The sequence below is a fragment of the Medicago sativa genome, chromosome 4, assembly GCF_051527215.1.
Source record: "Medicago sativa cultivar Bolivia chromosome 4, Bolivia_mono, whole genome shotgun sequence".
Classification (NCBI taxonomy): domain Eukaryota; kingdom Viridiplantae; phylum Streptophyta; class Magnoliopsida; order Fabales; family Fabaceae; genus Medicago; species Medicago sativa.
The window spans coordinates 37,048,345-37,063,180 of NC_140752.1; the positions used below are offsets into that span (position 1 = coordinate 37,048,345).

A 14,836-nucleotide genomic window follows, 5' to 3' on the forward strand; every position below is an offset into this window, starting at 1 on the left:
TTCATATTCAATTAATTAGATATTCAATACCTAGGTAGTTTATCATAACACTGCTACTAAATGGAAGATAGTTCAGGCGACGATACCACCTATATAGTTACAACATTTTCCTTAATAAAAGAAGGTAAATTAATTATGTTAGCATACGGTTTAGAGAGGTATTTATATTGCAATTTGTACTTTCCAATCGAAAACCTTACATGGTTGAATATTAGTAGATGGTGCATCATTAAATGTAACTCGAGCAACCAAAATCACATATCTATAGTTTGTAATGAACATTAGCCAGAATATTTTATGGCTACAAATCACGATGAAAGGCATTAGATACAAGGGGAAACAATTAAATACATGAGTTTACTATAGTAAAAGAACCGATTACTATCGTTGTCTAAAATAGTAAAAGAACCGGTCATATTTTTTCATAATTACATGATGTAGATTCGATTCCATCAACTCAAAGAAAACATAAATATCCATGTACTTGAGGCCCTACGTAAGTTAGAATCGATTTAATGGACAATCAATTCATAATTGATTTGTTATCTCTAAATCAATTGAGCACACCCTTGTAGCTTTTGCGTCATATCTAAATGGATTCTCCATTAAAAAAAATTGAGACTTAAAATTTCTAAGTTTTCACCTTTAAATCAATTCTAACTGAAATAGGGTTGTGAGTTCTGGGCTATCTATGTTGGAATCTGATGTACATCATGTAATTAGGGCAAATAATGATCTTACTCTAGACCACCACAAATATTTCCTCTACTAACTTCTTTGAGGCCTCAAATTTATAGATACAGATATGCTTATAATCGATTCCTTCACTATATTAGATAGTGATAGTAAACTCGTGTACTCCAATTTTTTTTTCCCTTACAGATAATGTGTTTCATTGTGATTTGAAGCCAAAAAATATTCTTGGTAATGTTGATTGCAAACTGAAGATACGTGATTTTTGACATGCTCAAGTTTCCTTTAATGATGCTCTTCTACTACGTTATGGACTGTAAGTATTCTAATATGCAACCATATTGAATAGTTTCATTAATCAATTATCACTACCAAAAAAAAACAAAAATTAACGAGGGTAATTTAGAGAGAGAAAACCTAAAATCTCTCTAAACGGTATTTTGACTTTATTTACCTTTTTTACTAAGGACTAGGTTGCTACCGTGCACTCGAACTACGCTATACAAAGAGAGGTAAATCAATGAAATATGTAGTATATGTTAAACCATTTAGGTAGACAATAAATGGTATGTTTGTAAACTTGATAGTTAATATATAACAGGGTTCTATGGTATAGTCTGACCCGCCATTAGATAACTCACTTGATTGTTAAAAAGCAATGTTCCATTAGTATTTTCATCAACATTAATTTTCATCAAGCCGTATCACAGTAGAACACGTCCATTGCCTTGCATTAATTTTTTATCGACATAAACTTTCAATGCTCAAGATGATAGGAGGCTCAAGGTTCTTGGCTGGCTCATGCTAAAATCGAGGAGGTTCTTAGATTGATCAGCTCATAACATTGATTGATTGGTGTGGTTATCTTAGAGAGTTGGAGGTTTGTGTAATATCCCACTCGTCAGCTAAATACGAGTTAAGTATCAGTGTCAGAATAAACACGTTTAAGACAAAGGTCATTTTAGTACTTTCACACAAAAGGGTATTTAAGTGTTTTTGGGCAAAAAATCTTCATAATTTTGGGATGTTTCTCTCTCTAGGTTTTGGGAAAAGATTTCTCTCCTCCTTCTCTCTAAACCCATCGCCCCTCTCCCTCTCAAATTCACTAATTCTCTCAAAGATCCTTGGGTTGGTGATGAAGCATGCATCATGGTCTTCTTCTTATTCTTCTCCTTCTTTAAGAAACAACTAGAAGCTTGGATTTATGTTTGAGCCTCAATCCTTCTCACCTTCAAGAAGTTAGGGTTTGAAAGATGTGAAGTGAAGGTGATGCTTGGAGCTTGAACTTGTCCATGATATGGTTTCTTCATGGTCAAGAGTCAAAGAGAAAAATGATTTAAAGTTGGAATCAAGAGCTAGGGTTTGGTTGCTTGAGCTTGGAACTTGGAGCAATCACAAGAAACATGTTAGGTGAGTTCTATAGATAGTTTTCCCACCCTTGAGACTATGTGTTTATTCATGACAAAAATAATACAACAGAAGGTTTAAAGTTAAACCCTTATCCAAGTTAGTTAGAGCAGATATCAATTCAAGTCATGTTCCATTTGATGTATTTTATAATGTCAATGAACACAGAAAGGGACCAGATGTATCACATTGAAGATATATTCAAAGGCACCCCGGTGTTTCAAAACTTAATTCTCCTCAACTTATGTTTATTGTTTTTAATGACTTCTATCTTGGTTGGGATGGTATAGTAAAACTTCTCAGACATTGTCCAAAGCTTCAAAGATTTATAATTGCAAAGGTTTGTGGAGTATTTTTTTTTTTTTGTACGCCTGTTGATTTTCTTCATATCATATATTTTAACAAATGTTATTGTTTTTAGGCTTAATAGCAGTTTTGACCCCCTATGTTTTGCCCCCTTTGCACTTTTGGCCCCCTAGATCAATTTTGACCAAGTCAATGCTGATGTGGCGCACACGTGTGTAATTTATTTATTTTTTATTTATACTTTTTTAATTAAAAAATAAAAAAAGTATTTTTTTATTTTTTAATTAAATTTTTTTTAAAATGTATTGTTTTAATTAAAAAATTTAAAAAAAAAGTATTTTTTTATTTTTTAATTAAAATTTTTTTTAAAAAAATTTATGTTTTTAATAATTAAAAAAATAAAAAAAATTACACACGTGGCGCCATGTCAGCATTGACTTGGTCAAAATTGGCCTAGGAGGCCAAAAGTGCAAAGGGGACAAAACATAGGGGGCCAAAATCGAATTATTTTAGTTAGGGGGGCCAAAATCGCAACTTCTTGAAACATAATGGGCCAAAACTACAATTAAGCCTTGTTTTTATCCCCCTTCACAGTGGAATACCAATATATCCAATGATTGGCAATGTCCAATTTTGGAGCTTGAATGTGTTTCGTCTCACCTCAGATCTTGTGTTATTATTAATTTCAATGGATTGGAAGATGATCTCCAATTTGCAACCTATATTCTGCGGAATGCAAGGCTTTTACAAGTCATGTCAATTCATGTTCCTAATAAATCCTCAAAGCATCTAATTGTAGAAGAACTATCATCATGTCCAAGGATTTCTACAAGGTGTAACCTTTTTGTTGATCATTAGTTTTTCTTCATATCATTTAATCTTATAGGCTTGGTCTTTTCATACAAATTAAACTGTGATAATGGTATTAGTACAATCTCTTCTAAAGTGGACTACGATTCGGTCTGGACTCTGGATGCTTTTAAATTTATTTTGCTCTGTTGCATGAAAAGTTAGAATTGTTCCAAGTTTTATTTCTTGCAGTAATTATCATCGTGGTGGCTTTTAGGGTACACAAATTGATAAATTTGTGTACCCATACACAAATGCATTATTAGCCATAGGTCTATAGTATTAAAATTCAATGAACCAGATTTTGTTAGAGCAATTCAATGTACTTCTTACTCCTTTCCTTTCCTTTTTTTATTTCTTCTAGTGACACACATAACATTAAAACATTAAACCATTATAAAATTTATTCAAAATTAAATGTCATTATTTTAAATCTGAACCGTTAAAGTTGTAAGTAGCAGTACTCTTTCCTCTCTTTTTTTTCCTTCCAATGCTACACATTAAACTATTGTTTCAATTATTAATTTTCTGGATAGAAAAATTATAATATTTTTCCTTCTTAATCAATGATACATTTTTTGTTATGTATTCTTTTTTCTTTTTCTTTTTTATAAATGTGCATATTCATAATAAACCTCACGGGCGAACTTTGATATGTATTCATTAATTTTGGGGTGAACTTTGTTACATATAAATTTACTTTTTTTATTTCTTAGAGAACAATTTATAAGGAAGATGTAGCACTTATTAAGAAGAAGAAAATTTATGTAAAGAAAAAGAAGAAGAAAATTAACAATAGTTTTGTAAAAGAAATGAATTCGTAAAAAAAAAACAAATTAATTTTTTATATCTATTAGTTGATTTAAAATAATGTTTTTAAGCATTGAATTATTTTTTTGAAAATAAAATTATTTAATCATTAATCTGTGAAAAAATAGAGTTTGACACTAACACCAATCAAATATAAGCTAATTATTTTAATTTAACTATTTTTTTTAATTCATGATTTTTTTTTATGTATATATAAGTGCAACTTTTATTTCCTTGAAGATTCACTAGTTCACTACTAAGTTGACATTCTTAAATCTAAGCCATTGGATTTTTAAACTCTTGAATCAATGGTAAAATGAGCATTTGTGTATGGGTACACAAATTTAAGCACTTGTGTAACTCAAAAGTCACCTTGTGGAGTTGTTTGATTCTGCTTGTTACTCGTATATTAGTTTTTTATTTTGAAAGAAAAACGTTAAAGCCGGGACCTCCAACTCCTTACCCCTTTGTTCAAAACAACTGAGCTGCTGTAATATCCCGCCTGTCAGTGTCGGAATATTACCGTCGATCGCGCCATAAGATTAATAAAAAGGAAAGTAAGTTTATGGAGAATATTTTTTAAGTGATGACAGTTAGATACGGGCTAAGCCTCAGAGTCGTATTTAAAACGCTTAAGACAAGGGGTATTTTGGTAATTTCATGTCAAGGGAGTATTTAATTAATTTAGGGCCAAAAATATCTCATTTCACTCATTCTTTCTCTCTCTAAGCTTGGCAAAACTTTGTCTCCTCCTTCTCTCTTCATTCTCACGCCATTCTTTCCTCCTTCCTTCCACAAATCTTTCCAAAGCTTCTTCCTTTCATGGCAAGCTTCTAAGTTAAGTTCCCTCATGATCTTTTGAGTTTAATAAGACTTAGATTTTGTTTTATCCCTCTCTATTCCTCCTCTCAAGAAAAGATTCAACCTAGGGTTTGGTCTTGAACTAGAAGATGGGGATTTAGATTGTTGGTTGGGAGCTTATGTTGATTATGCTTCATGGGTTTTGGTTTGACTATCTTTTTCATCTTTCTAGAAACTCATTTCCCCTTTTCTCTTCAAATCATCAATTCCTCCAAGTTTGTTTAAGAAGAGGAGTCAAGCAAGGATGCTAGCAACTTAGTAAGCAAGGAACAACTATGGATTGATTAGAGGTTTTGGTGGTTGATTGAATCAAGGATCTAGGGTTTATTATTGGATAAGTGGAAGCTTGAGTTGGTTAGGTTATGGCTTCAAGTTTGAGTTAAGAATGGTTTTTCTATGGTCAAGAACAAAGGTGTCTTAGTTTGCAAGAAGGATTATCAAAATGGAAGTGGTTTGAACAAAGGGAGTAAAAGGATCAAGCTAGGGTTGGAAGATGGAAAGTGGTGATTGATGCTTGTAAGCTTGGGGATCAAATGCAAATCATTAGGTGAGTTCCTTAGATAGCTTACCACCCTTGGTTTATTTGTTTCATTCAAGTAAGAAAACTATATGAATTCTAGGATTTTTAAGTGTAAGTTAGTTGCCCCTTTTCTTGCCATGCTTGCTATACTTGTATGTACTTGTTCCATGACTGTGTTTATAGGTTTCTAATGATCCTAAGGGTCATATAGCACTTGGAGATGCTTGGTTTGAGGTTTTTAAGTCAAAAATATCAATTTTGAAGTTGCTGGACTGTCACAGCTCGCCACGGCGAGTAAACTACTCGCAAGGCGAGCTAGAAGGTCGGACAGGGGGTCCTGCTCGCCCCCAACTCGCCATGGCGAGTAAGAGCTCGCCTCCCCAGTAATTTTACTCGCCTAGGCGAGCAACACAGTGGGGGAACCCATTGTTTTGTTCGCCTCAGGTCGTTTCGGCATTTCGCGAGCGGTTTTTCTTGTGCAGTCTTTTTAAGAGAAATAAACCCCTCAAACCAAGATCCTAATTGTTAAACTTTGAAAGGAGATTTCTTTATAATGAAATGAGTATGTGACAAGTATGGTGAAGCATGGTAAATGAGAATTTTATGTTTGAATCGGGTAGCAAGCAAATCATTAAGCAAAGGAAAACTAAAACCTCGACATAGTCGTCGAGAACTAGCAAGTTAGTATGAATTCCTAGAATGATGGGATGCGAATTATATATTCGCACATGAACAAGAATAAGTTAGTAAGCATGATAAGTGTGGGTTGATTAGTCAATCACTCCACCATGATTAGGTATGTATATGAACAAGTAAGAGTTTACCACTAATCGGTTCGATTAAGGTTCCGAGGTAAACGATCAAGTATGTACATGTTTAATTTATGTATACGACAAGACCAAGACAAATATAAGTAGGTGGCATGTCTCTTGCTATCCACATCAGGGGGATACAAGAGGTTCTCGATCTAAGGGGAACGATTCAAGCCGTAAGGGACCCGCATGTCACTGAAATAAGCAAGACGTAGGTGCTCGTGTCTCTTGTTATCCACGCTAGGGGGATACGGGAGGTTCTCGACCTAAGGGGAACGGTTTAAGCCGCAAGGGACCCGCACGACACCGAGGGAGTCCGATGTACGTACATCGGTCATGTATGGGATTGTTCTCGGGGTTACTCCACCCGGGACTATCCGTAAAATGAACCAAGATAATAATGTTTGTTCAACGCTAACATAATGAATAATGAACTTAGACGCGATTATGTATGATATGTTTATGATCATGTATGTTTATGTTAAGTACAAGTTATGATTAGGACAAGTAAAGAATGTGAAGCCGATGACGTTCTTAGGTTTCCCTAATCGTCCGGCTTAGGATGGTGTCATGAATATGTTACTCGAAGACCTCGATGCGTTTACCGTATCTTGGCATAGTGGTCTTAGGTTCCCTTGACCATCATGACATGTATGATAGTAAGCCCATAACAAGTAAGATGAAATATGACGGCCCTAGTATGCACCACCGTCTAAGCATGCCAGTCCCCACACACGTATAATCAACCGTCAGGTTGTAAATTAGACATGTGGTGACCGTAGGTTTTCCCCCATGGTTGTCTATAGCCTAGGATTAGGAGGAACTCACTGAGACATTATGTCTCATCCCAATCCTTATTTTGTTTCAGATATCAGGTTGGTTAGAAAGCTAGTAGCCGAATGGATGATGCTACAAGTGTTCGTTTGTACCGCTGCAGGATGTATGGGTATTCAAGGTTGCATATAGTATATTTATTAAGAGTTGAGTAGTATTTATGTTGTACAAACACATTTGTTGTATAAAATTATTCATTCGAAGTTTTAATGTTGTAAATTTTTAATGTATCCAATACTAAACTAACGCACATGCTAGACTTTCTAGATACGTCTAGTATGGGTGTTACATTTGGTATCAGAGCAGGTCGATTCAGACCGTGCCTTGGGTCATTAAGTTACAACTAAGGAAGTGGGACCATTGGGTTCCGGGTAAATGTTCTATTTGTTGATGTTAGTTGAGCCTGATCAACTCAATTTAGCATTTAACGATTGGAATGGATGCCTTAGAGCTGAATAGGACCCAGGAGGAGCGAAGTATGTGATGAAGAAGTTTGATCGTGCCAAAAGGTGGCCGGTGAACAAAGCAAGTAGAAGTGTGAATCCTCCGGAAATGTAAGGTATGTAGTAAGGAACGTTCCGACAATGTTGGGTAAGATGTTAGAGATACTTCGTGTAAACGTAAGTGAAGAAGTTGGATATATAACTAATCATGACCGAAAGATTCGGTAAGAGTTGTTGTTGGAACAGGTTTATGATATTCTAGAATGTCAGAACAAGGCTACAAGATAGTGAGAAGTTGACATATGTTGACGGAAACAACAGGCTCTCAGGAATAGTAATATGTGAAGGACGTTAATGATTCAAGTGAAAATTTTGGGTTATCAAGATTAAGGTATTGATTTCCGACGTGCCAAGAATTGTATTGCAATAGGTTGATGATTGCCGTGCATATATTGTAGAATATTTTACGATGATAGGAATGAATGATATGCATTGGATTACTTGAGAAATAGAAATTTTTATGTGAATAATGTTTTAGGAAAATTGAGCTGAAGGAACTCGCCAATAGTGAACCTGGAGCGAAATTTGAGTTTTCAAAAAATTGTCAATTCGTTCCTAGGATCTATAGTAGCTAATGGGGAGTTGTCTTCACAATCTTATTATGCAACGAAAACCTTTTTATGACATCAAGTAATGAACGCATATCACATCCTAAGATTTTCAAAGGAAAAAGGCATGAACAACTATTAACAAAAAAAAATAAAAAAAATCAATACGGTTAAGGTAACTTTGGAAATTAATATGTCAAGGGTCAAAGAAGAATTAAGATTAAAGAAATATAGAGGTCCCGGTATATGATTGGACGTGAAGACATGAAATAAGAAGTTAAAGTGGTTAAGAGTTATGTTTGATCACAGGATTCTCAGGTTTTGTGGAGTATTAATTACCCCTCGAATCTATGATTTGCTTAATTAATTTACTAAGGCTCGTTATCATGACAAATTTCAATATTTGTGAAATTTATAAGATTTTAGAAAAGATATATGCATATGGATGATTGGAATTGGTGTTCATAAATTTTTTAAATGGAAGTTTTGTAGGTACCGATCGGTTACAACACATGAAAAATAATTTGAACACTCGGAACAAGATTTGATGGCATTTTTGTGTTATCAACTCGTTTCATGAATTTTATGGTAACGACTGAGATCCAAAATTCAATATTTTATATATATAATAAAGAAACATCAACACCAATGATCTGTGTGCAAATTTTATGAAGTTTCTCCAAGAAGAAAAATTAATGAGTTAGCATTAGTAAGATTAAGCAAAGCATAGCATGCGAGAGACGAAGATGCAAGTAGGATGTTCATGAAAGGTATGGACGAAGTGCAATATAAGCATGCTATGGGAATTTGAGATTTGCTGAGGAATAAAAGTTAAGTATGTAAAGTTCAACCATAAGGAAGTGTTATGAGGATACGGTGAGTCTATCATGAGATTATATTTAACAAGGCCTTATGGAAAGCAAGTTGCGACATTGGATGCCACATGAATGGTATTTAGAGGAGTCCAAGAAGCTGATAAAGTGTAAGAAAAAGAACGTGAAATTTCACTCGCCTCTATGATTTTGAGTATTTGTTAAAGACAACCGGTGGGAATCAGAATAGCGCAACGGAAGTAAATCGGTAAAGTTGTTAACAGTAAAGAAGCTTCATGAGAAGTATCATGAGGCAAGCGAAAGGTTCTTGAGGTGTTAAGTAATAAGACTTATACAGTCTGTGATGGATAAGATGGAAGTTCAGTATTCTAGAAATAAGGGAGCTAAATGTTGCTATGTGAATCAAGGATCCTACATGGATTAAGTTATGCAGAATTGCGTGTCGGAGGCATACACATAAGTTAAGAAGGAATAGAAAGGAGTCCACTTCCAAAAGTTTAAGAGTTTTGTCAAGAAAAGAGAAATGATTTATGAGCTAAGCAAGATGAGATTCGTACTCTTCGATGCCACAAAGGTTAAATGATAACGATACTTGTTAGAACAATGTTAAACCAAGATTTTATAACTTTTAAAAGTTAAGATGGGTATTAAGGGACTTGGAAATGAATGATTCTAAACAACATGATATTTTCATTTTTGAAATCAATGACACACGTCGTAAGTGAGTAAGTTCACTTAAGGTGTGCAGACTACCGGACCAACTCGTCATTGGTGAGCTTAGGGTGAGATTCAATTCTTTTCAAAATATAGAAACTCGTCCTGTGGTTCGGCAGTACCATTATCGGTGTGGTTTTAAAAATGTTTCTTTTAAAAAGGATATACATATATTCATTCCAAGGATCCGTATACCAATCTTTATAAGGTTTCTTAGAATAAAGATATAGAACAAGTATCATTATTATCTAACATTATGTGACACCTGAGAGTATGTAGAAGACCATGAAAGGTAAAGTTTGACGAAGCGGACAACCGTGTTCTTCAAAAAAAATTATGAGGCGTACAAGTTTATGATAAGAATGTTCAAGTGTAAGCATATTAAATCGGAAAATTTAAGAGCATGTGAACCAAAGATTGGTCTATAGACGACAAGTTTCATGGTAAAATTTAAATTTGCTTCTCCATGTCAAGATATATGAGTTACCGATGGTTCCTAGTGCATGAAATCATAATAAGATCGGAAGATTTTTCTTAAGGCTATGAAAGAGGATTCGTAGAATCGTATAGTAAGTAATGTAGGTAAGAGATAAGTGCATCAAGTTATATAAGGAAAAGTATGTATGAGCTAAGTGTTTACACAATAAGATATTTTGATGCAATTGAGCACTGCATGGCAAACCTGGATTCTAGTTAGACTCCAGTTGAAAGGCAAATCCTGAGTGTTCCAGATAGTGATAAGCTACCCATATAAATGTTTTACCATGAGCAGGTGAGATATGGATCTGAGATATATGGTACAATATGCCGTAAGAATGAGTTTTGGCTCATGATGTTTAAGTTAAGTTAAGACTATGAGAAGATGGTTCCGACGAAGCAAAGATTATTTTAAGATGTTATGATTGAACTCGTTACATGTTAAGTAATCTCTAAATTTCGAGGACGAAATTTTTCAAAGGGGGTAGAATGTAATATCCCGCCTGTCAGTGTCGGAATATTACCGTCGATCGCGCCATAAGATTAATAAAAAGGAAAGTAAGTTTATGGAGAATATTTTTTAAGTGATGACAGTCAGATACAGGCTAAGCCTCAGAGTCGTATTTAAAACGCTTAAGACAAGGGGTATTTTGGTAATTTCATGTCAAGTGAGTATTTAATTAATTTGGGGCCAAAAATATCTCATTTCACTCATTATTTCTCTCTCTAAGCTTGGCAAAACTTTCTCTCCTCCTTCTCTCTTCATTCTCACGCCATTCTTTCCTCCTTCCTTCCACAAATCTTTCCAAAGTTTCTTCCTTTCATGGCAAGCTTCTAAGTTAAGTTCCCTCATGATCTTTTGAGTTTAATAAGACTTAGATTTTGTTTTATCCCTCTCTATTCCTCCTCTCCTGAAAAGATTCAACCTAGGGTTTGGTCTTGAACTAGAAGATAGGGATTTAGATTGTTGGTTGGGAGCTTATGTTGATTATGCTTCATGGGTTTTGGTTTGAATATCTTTTTCATCTTTCTAGAAACTCATTTCCCCTTTTCTCTTCAAATCATCAATTCCTCCAAGTTTGTTTAAGAAGAGGAGTCAAGCAAGGATGCTAGCAACTTAGTAAGCAAGGAACAACTATGGATTGATTAGAGGTTTTGGTGGTTGATTGAATCAAGGAGCTAGGGTTTATTATTGGATAAGTGGAAGCTTGAGTTGGTTAGGTTATGGCTTCAAGTTTGATTTAAGAATGGTTTTTCTATGGTCAAGAACAAAGGTGTCTTAGTTTGCAAGAAGGATTATCAAAATGGAAGTGGTTTGAACAAAGGGAGTAAAAGGATAAAGCTAGGGTTGGAAGATGGAAAGTGGTGATTGATGCTTGTAAGCTTGGGGATCAAATGCAAATCATTAGGTGAGTTCCTTAGATAGCTTACCACCCTTGGTTTATGTGTTTCATTCAAGTAAGAAAACTATATGAATTCTAGGATTTTTAAGTGTAAGTTAGTTGCCCCTTTTCTTGCCATGCTTGCTATACTTGTATGTACTTGTTCCATGACTGTTTTTATAGGTTTCTAATGATCCTAAGGGTCATATAGCACTTGGAGATGCTTGGTTTGAGGTTTTTAAGTCAAAAATATCAATTTTGAAGTTGCTGGACTGTCACAGCTCGCCACGGCGAGTAAACTACTCGCAAGGCGAGCTAGAAGGTCGAACAGGGGGTCCTGCTCGCCCCCAACTCGCCATGGCGAGTAAGAGCTCGCCTCCCCAGTAATTTTACTCGCCTAGGCGAGAAACACAGTGGGGGAACCCATTGTTTTGTTCGCCTCAGGTCGTTTCGGCATTTCGCGAGCGGTTTTTCTTGTGCAGTCTTTTTAAGAGAAATAAACCCCTCAAACCAAGATCCTAATTGTTAAACTTTGAAAGGAGATTTCTTTATAATGAAATGAGTATGTGACAAGTATGGTGAAGCATGGTAAATGAGAATTTTATGTTTGAATCGGGTAGCATGCAAATCATTAAGCAAAGGAAAACTAAAACCTCGACATAGTCGTCGAGAACTAGCAAGTTAGTATGAATTCCTAGAATGATAGGATGCGAATTATATATTCGCACATGAACAAGAATAAGTAAGTAAGCATGATAAGTGTGGGTTGATTAGTCAATTACTACACCATGATTAGGTATGTATATGAACAAGTAAGAGTTTACCACTAATCGGTTCGATTAAGGTTCCGAGGTAAACGATCAAGTATGTACATGTTTAATTTATGTATACGACAAGACCAAGACAAATATAAGTAGGTGGCATGTCTCTTGCTATCCACATCAGGGGGATACAAGAGGTTCTCGATCTAAGGGGAACGATTCAAGCCGTAAGGGACCCGCATGTCACTGAAATAAGCAAGACGTAGGTGCTCGTGTCTCTTGTTATCCACGCTAGGGGGATACGGGAGGTTCTCGACCTAAGGGGAACGGTTTAAGCCGCAAGGGACCCGCACGACACCGAGGGAGTCCGATGTACGTACATCGGTCATGTATGGGATTGTTCTCGGGGTTACTCCACCCGGGACTATCCGTAAAATGAACCAAGATAATAATGTTTGTTCAACGCTAACATAATGAATAATGAACTTAGACGCGATTATGTATGATATGTTTATAATCATGTATGTTTATGTTAAGTACAAGTTATGATTAGGACAAGTAAAGAATGTGAAGCCGATGACGTTCTTAGGTTTCCCTAATCGTCCGGCTTAGGATGGTGTCATGAATATGTTACTCGAAGACCTCGATGCGTTTACCATATCTTGGCATAGTGGTCTTAGGTTCCCTTGACCATCATGGCATGTATGATAGTAAGCCCATAACAAGTAAGATGAAATATGACGGCCCTAGTATGCACCACCGTCTAAGCATGCCAGTCCCCACACACGTATAATCAACCGTCAGGTTGTAAATTAGACACGTGGTGACCGTAGGTTTTCCCCCATGGTTGCCTATAGCCTAGGATTAGGTGGAACTCACTGAGACATTATGTCTCATCCCAATCCTTATTTTGTTTCAGATATCAGGTTGGTTAGCAAGCTAGTAGCCGAATGGATGATGCGACAAGTGTTCGTTTGTACCGCTGCAGGATGTATGGGTATTCAAGGTTGCATATAGTATATTTATTAAGAGTTGAGTAGTATTTATGTTGTACAAACACATTTGTTGTATAAAATTATTCATTCGAAGTTTTAATGTTGTAAATTTTTAATGTATCCAATACTAAACTAACGCACATGCTAGACTTTCTAGATACGTCTAGTATGGGTGTTACAGCTGCCCAACACACCGCTTGTTACTGGTATATGTTTGCATTAAGAATCTTGTGGTTTTCCAATTGTTATCATACAATACCTGGTGCTGCCTTATATGTGTTCTTGGTTACCAATGAAAAGAGCCAAAGAGAATACGAAGACAACAGATAGTTTAGTAATGCTTTCATTACATTTTGTGTAATTTTCTTGTTGTGCTTTCTTTCATGTCTCTAATTGCTAGTTGAAGTTGAACCCATGTGGTAGGTAGAGTTTTGTAATTTGTAAACTAAAGTGATTTGTATTTTCATCATTAGTTCCTACATATTATAGGGCAGAAAAGCATAGTTGATAGCTTAAGCCTGGCTGTGTCAAAAAAAAAAACTTCAATCCAATCCACTTTTAGTTCCAAGTATTTTATTGTTTTAACTTTTATTCTCCACCTGCAAAGAAAATGAAATAAAGCATGTATATTTACTAGATATATTATGAATTATCAATTATTTATTCAAACAAGTTCCTTTAACTTTCACAATTTATTTAGGAAGGTTGGGGAATGAGAGTCAAGAAAGACCATTTCTGGATAGATAAAGTTGTTGTTTGATTCTTGCATCTAAGGTACAAAATTAGAAAACAATTTGTTTACTATCACAGTTGTTATACGGGTTATTATTGAAGTCTAAATTCCTATTTTCAGAAATTGGAAACACCCAAATTTTCATGTTAATAAGTACATTTTTTTCTCACCTCCCAAATTCTTCTATGACGACTTTGTGGATGAAATTCAATTCCCAACATATATTTTCATCTGGGATGCCCTAGAAGAATTAACATCTTGTCCAAAAATTTGTCCCAAATGTGAACTTTCAATTACTTTTACCTAGTTCCTTAATATTTCTTGTTTGAAGGACATAGGATTATCTCCTCAAACATATTAGCTAGCATTATTTTAACTTACATTTAATTTATCTTTAACTGGTTTCAAATATTGCATTGTTCCACTCTTGTATGTTATGTGTTACCTGTTTTGCTACTCTATGTATCTCTCTCTCTGGTGCTTTCTCTTTCTCCTGGAAAGGTGATCTTGATCTTCTTGATATCAAAACTATTTTTTTAACATTAGATATAACTTTAATCTGTTATTAGAGCATCAATTTTATATCCCAGTGCACAGTTTGCTGAAGGGAAATCTGTTTGAAAATGTCAAGCCATGATTCATCATCTGTTATTTTCCACTATAAAAAATCACATGGTTTAACTCTCCCCTATGTGTTACTTTTGGATCTCCTTTTGTTAGATTCATATTTTCTCATACTAGAGAGGAAATTTGTCTTGCTACTTCTTCTATTTTGTAATGAGATATGGTATAGTGCCA

The 14,836-nt window shown here is 35.1% G+C and overlaps 1 protein-coding gene across 1 annotated transcript in view; it reads right to left on the reverse strand.

Annotated features, from left to right (window-relative positions):
* The window catches only part of LOC146929134 (FBD-associated F-box protein At3g52670-like), a 37,624-nt gene that overhangs the window by 21,252 nt on the left and 1,536 nt on the right, over positions 1–14,836 (reverse strand). The window lies entirely within an intron of this gene.